Raw genomic sequence first — 6,114 nt, 5'->3', positions numbered from 1 at the left:
AGTGGTGTGTGTTAGTGTTCCATTCTAGTTTCCTATTCAGGCTAGGTTTCTCTTCTATTATGTGTGTAGCTTCAGTAATTTGTCTAAGTGCTGCATCACTGCTATGTGTAGATAAGATTTTAATTTCTATGTTGTTGATTGAGCTCGACCGCTATATCTAGAATTTTTGTTTTTATTCTCTCTCTATTTATTTTCACTTATTCGTTTCTGTTGAAGAGCGTAAGCTCGAAACATAAAAGACTCTTTTCTGTTGCCCGAGCGTCAAACTAATACGCCTGCTTGTTGCCCTTTCACCTGTCTTCGTCTTTTGTTTTTCTATAAATTTCAACTATATATATTTATATATATATATATATATATATATATATATATATATATATATATATATATATATATATATATATATGAATTCATACATATAACCAAGCATATATTAATATAAATATATATATATATATATATATATATATATATATATATATATATATATACACACACATTGACATTTATTTACATACACACATACGCACACATATGTATAGAGACAGAGGGAGTGAGAGTGAGAGGTAGATAGATAGATTGATAGATAGATACGGGTAAGGTGGGGCTCCAGCATGGCTGCAGTCCTGTAACTGAAGCCATTAATAGAATAAAAGAATAATGCATATGTTTATATTCATTACACACACACATAGACACACACAAGGACGCGCGCGCGCACATACACACACACACACACTCACTCTCACACACACACACACACACACACATACACACAAACACACACACAGGCACACGTATATACAAAGTGCACTCAAAAAGTTGTCGCTTAAATTACGCAAAAATGAAAATAACACTGATATCTCATATTAACAGATATATTTACAAAAATTACATAAAAGTATCTTCAAATACTAAAGAGTAAATTTATTCTATAAAATTGTCATCGGCTTCAACCATGGCCTCCAGACAACTTCAGGATCTCCTGCATCTCTTCTATATGGCATCCTTGTTTAAATTGGTGAATGTTGTCATAATCCTTGCCTTCAGTTTATCTTTGGTGTTACAAGGAGTTTTATTGGTCTAAGGATGTCTGTGAAGATGAATGAAGGCATAACTTCACCATCACTAGTGATTACTCCAAACACCATGATGTTGACTAGATGTCTCATTTTGATCACTCTCGGTACATGTTCTCAGATTGCACTGTTCTCAAAATGCACTGTCCTCAGATGGACACCAAACATTTTCAATTGTTCGTATTGAAGCGTCCGGTGCGAATGACAAGCAGTACAGCATGACGTTTCCAAATTTCGGGCAGAACCTACTATAATGTGTAGTTGACAAAATTAAAAATGGACAAGGTGCATGCACGAAATTATGAATATTAAATGGCGACAATTTACCGATCGTACCTTGTGTGTGTGTGTCTATATCCATCTATCTATGTGCATCTATGTATGGAGCTAACTACACACACACACACACACACACACACACACACGCACGCACACACACACACACAAAAAGCACGCAGACATAGACACACACACGTGCATATATACCAGATACACATACAATCATAACAAATTATCCGAAATAAGCAGAGCCAGGGGATTCTTTACTCCTAAATATCTATGTATGTTTGCATGTACTTAGTTTCTTATATATGTATGTATGTATGTACGTATGTATATATTTGTGTGTGTGTATTTATTTATCTGGGTGTGTAGGTATTTGATAACTAACTATATTCTTCATTAAATATTACACATAAAGCGATCATCTCTCTTAAACCACCGTTACATCACCTTCAATGGACCTTTTTGTGTTGGCAGAGAATCGGCAGAAAATAGTAAATTCTGCAGAAAACCTTGCGGCTATTTTCTGTTCTCATTTAATGCCAACTTAAAATGACTGAAGTGAAAAATAATCTGTTTATCTTTCCTTTTCTGTTTTGTTTATCTCGTATATATATATATATATATATATATATATATATATATATATATATATATATATATATATATATATATATATATATATATATATATATATATATATATATATATATATATATATATATATATATATTTATATATGATATACACATATATATATATATATATATATAAATATTTGGTAAGTAGCTTGCTTACCAACCACATGGTTCCGGGTTCAGTCCCACTGCGTGGCACCTTGGGCAAGTGTCTTCTACTATAGCCTCGGGCCGACCAAAGCCTTGTGAGTGGATTTGGTAGACGGAAACAGAAAGAAGCCCGTCGTATATATGTATATATATGTATGTGTGTGTATATGTTTGTGTGTCTGTGTTTGTCCCCCCAGCTTCGCTTGACGACCGATGCTGGTGTGTTTGTGTCCCCGTAACCTGGCGGTTCGACAAAAAGAGACCGATAGAATAAGTACTAGGCTTACAAAGAATAAGTCCTGGGGTCGAGTTGCTCGACTAAAGGCGGTGCTTCAGCATGGCCGCAGTCAAATGACTGAAACAAGTAAAAGAGTAAAAGAATATATATACATATATATGTACCATATATATATATATATATATATATATGTATGTATGTATGTATGTATGTATGTATGTATGTGTGTATGTATGTATGTGTTGGTTGGGTGTATATATATTTACCTACATACTTACATATATGTGTGTTTGTGTTTGCAGCTAAATGCCCTCTTAAATACACTTTGCAGAAATCGTTTTTTTTAATTTTTTAATTTTTTTACCAACGCAAAGTCGGGTCTAAATTATGGAGAAATAAGCTGTGGAACCTGGGGCAGTTATTGATTATGAGTGCGACTGCCATTTTGTCCATGGAAGGGTTTTAGATGACTATTATTTAAGTGAGAATATAACGTTTCGAGTTGTCTCCATTGTAATGTGTGCGTTAAGGATGTGTCACAATGTGTAAGCTAGAACGTGAAATTGCCATCGTTGCAAACGAAATATTTTTCAACATGTAATACCAGAATAAATCTATAGACATTTAGCCAACAGCAGATTGAAGTATAGTACTAACACAAGACACTGTTAAGTTACCGTCAACATATAATCAATCTAAGGCGGCGAGCTGGCGGAAACGTTAGCACGCCGGGTGAAATGCTTAGCGGTATTTAGTCTGTCTTTATATTTTGAGTTCAAATTCCGCCGTGGTAGACTTTGCCTTTCATCCTTCCGGTGTCGATAAATTAAGTACCAGTTGCGTAATGAAGTCGATCTAATCGACTGGCCCCCTCCCCCAAAATTTCGGGGCTTGTGCCTGGAGTAGAAAAGAATATATAATCAATCTAAGGCGGCGAGCTGCAGAAACGTCAGCATGCCGAGCGAAATACTTAGCGGTATTTCGTCTGTCTTTACGTTCTGAGTTCAAATTCCACCGAGGTTGACTTTGTCTTTCATCCTTTCGGGGTCGATAAATTAAGTACCAGTTGCGTGCTGGGGGTCGATCTAATCGACTAGCGCCCTCGCCAAAAATGTCAGGCCTTGTGCCTAGACTAGAAAAGAATATATAATCAATCTAGTTTCCGATAATGCACTTATATAGACCGTCTATTTTACTGCAGTCTTTAAAAATAGAAAGTTCTATAAGCTGTGCCTGCTATGTGAGAAGATCAGGGAGCTAGCCAGCCGCTGATGCTTTAATTATTTAGTATTGAATCTATTTCTATAATCTTTTCACTTTTGTCTTTTACTGGGAATATTCACTGGACGGCGGACATGCTGGGGCTCCACCACAAAGGGTTTTAGTCAAACAAATCGACACTAGCATTTACTTTTGTAGAGCCTAGTATATATTGTATTGGAAACTGTTGCAGAACCGATAAGTTACAAGGACGTAAACAAAAGCCGTTGTCAAGCGGCAGCAGATCGCAAACACACACACAGCAACATTCATATAAATCTAGGATGGGCTTCTTTCGGCTTCCGTTTGCTAAATCCACTCACAATATTTTAGTCAGCCGCGTCATGCCCAAGATACAACGCAGAGGGGGCGAACCAGTAACCTTGTGGTTCTTAATACACAGCCATGACTGCGCCTATTAGTGCGTACATGATAAATCTAGATTTATTAGTATATATCATTATTTATTATGATCGACTACAATTATAGTTTCCCAAAATATATTCCTTATGTTTATACATGTTTATCTAATTGCAATTATAAATTATTTATAGGTATTAATTTCAAATTGTATTGATCCGTTTGCGATTCATAGATCTTGCAGAAGTATTTTGTCTACATATCACCCTTCAGCTTTGCGATAACCATCTAGCACATTCTATACTTGGACATAGTAGCCCCTATTGAAGAGATAGCCATAAAGATACCAAAAGTTCAAGAAGATGAACTAAGGTGGAAAGTGAGACAGGTACTAGAAAAAGCGAAACTTCACTAAGGAAGAAAAGTTCGCTATCAAAAGACTACAGAGTAACAATTCCATAATAATACTTCCAGCGGGCAAAGGAAATGCTACAGTGGTGATGAACAAGTCTGACTACTCTGAAAAATTGGCAAATCTTATAAGTGATGGTAACTATAGCAAAGAAAAGAAAAACCCAACACTGAAAACCGAGAGAAAGTTGTCACAGATCTTGATCAAGAACAAGGATCACTTTACACCAATGAAGTACAGACAACTGATTCAACACTACAGTAAACTACCACAGATGTACGCTTTGCCTAAGATTCATAAGGACGGTATTCCATTAAGAATTATAGTGAGCTGTAGAGGTTCAGCATGTCATCCACTGAGCCGTTTCCTTGTGGATATAATCAGTCCATTAGCAGGAAAGTCAACATCGTACGTAAAGAATTCCACCCACTTCACAGAATTGATCAAGGATACGCCCATTGAATCCAACCAGATGGTGAGTCTAGATGTAATAGGTCTGTTCACCAAAGTCCCACCTGGTGAAACACTATCGGTGATTCAAGAGAAACTAGTGACAGAGACCCCGCTTCAAAGTGTGGTGTTGTTGGTTCAAAGCGCTTGACTGAGAGGCGACAAAACAAGTTCTATTGTGATACATATGTTTTCATCCTCACGTTGTTACTGGCCCTGTATATTATTTCTGTCCTGCTGTATTTCTTTCATATACACACAATAGTAAGGACTTTATGTTACCTGGTTATATGTTCGAGCATATTACAGGAGATATATGTAATTTCTATTATAGGAATACACTGTTTTGTAAATTGTAAGTAGTTATAATATATAGTAGTAAATATGAAATATATATACATATATATATGTATATATACATACATATATCAATCTATATATATATACATATATATATACGCATATATATATATATATATATATATATATATATATATATATATATATAATACAGAATAGGACAAGAACGCAAAACATCCACTCAGGTGACACAAGAAAGGGACAAAACATACAGATAGTCTATACAAAGAAAACACGGACATGTCATTAGGAGTTTTCTCTCTTCCGTCGAGATCCAGATTATCTTTGCAGTTTCGGTTGGTAATTCTCGATATTGCTTCAATCTGGCCAGCCCCAAGAAAAAAACTAAGCTAAGGGCATTAGATTCCTTGGAAGAAAGCAGCGAATGTATATATATATATATATATATATATATATATATATATACGAATTTTTTTTTCAGAATGCGATAAAAAAATAAAGGCTGTGAAGATTTTGAATATTTATAAATAGGTCTTACAGCTGTTTCCAGTATATTTATTATATCCCTTCAGCGGAGACGGTGTGAGAAGATGGTTAAGCAATAGTTAATTTAGATAAGATACAAATTAACTATTACTTAAACATTTTCTCACATCGTCTCCGATGAAGGGATATAATAAATACACTGAAAACAGCTATAAGACCTATTTATAAATGTTCTAAAATCTTAATAGTCTTGTTTTTTTTTATCTCATTTTCAAAAAAATTTTTTATATATATACACATGCTGATATATGACCTACGTTGGACTCCTTATTCGCATAAACACCGAATTTGGAAATTAACTATGGTCTATCCGTAGCACTTACTCAGCATTGCCTGACACCTTTGGGTCTTATTGACACCATTACCTCTCATAACCAT

The 6,114-nt window shown here is 35.0% G+C and overlaps 1 long non-coding RNA gene across 1 annotated transcript in view; it reads right to left on the bottom strand.

Moving 5' to 3' along the window:
- Positions 1-900: 900 nt before the first annotated feature.
- LOC149132375 (uncharacterized) overlaps positions 901-6,114 on the bottom strand; it is a 38,217-nt gene continuing 33,003 nt past the window's right edge. Inside the window, exon 3 of the long non-coding RNA XR_016244648.1 lies at positions 901-1,327. This is a non-coding gene — a long non-coding RNA (uncharacterized LOC149132375). The remainder of the gene's footprint in view (positions 1,328-6,114) is intronic.

The sequence above is a fragment of the Octopus bimaculoides genome, chromosome 16 (assembly GCF_046866305.1).
Source record: "Octopus bimaculoides isolate indiv1 chromosome 16, ASM4686630v1, whole genome shotgun sequence".
Taxonomy (NCBI): domain Eukaryota; kingdom Metazoa; phylum Mollusca; class Cephalopoda; order Octopoda; family Octopodidae; genus Octopus; species Octopus bimaculoides.
The sequence above is the reverse complement of the archived record's forward strand: the minus strand, read 5'-3'. Positions and strand labels throughout refer to the sequence as shown.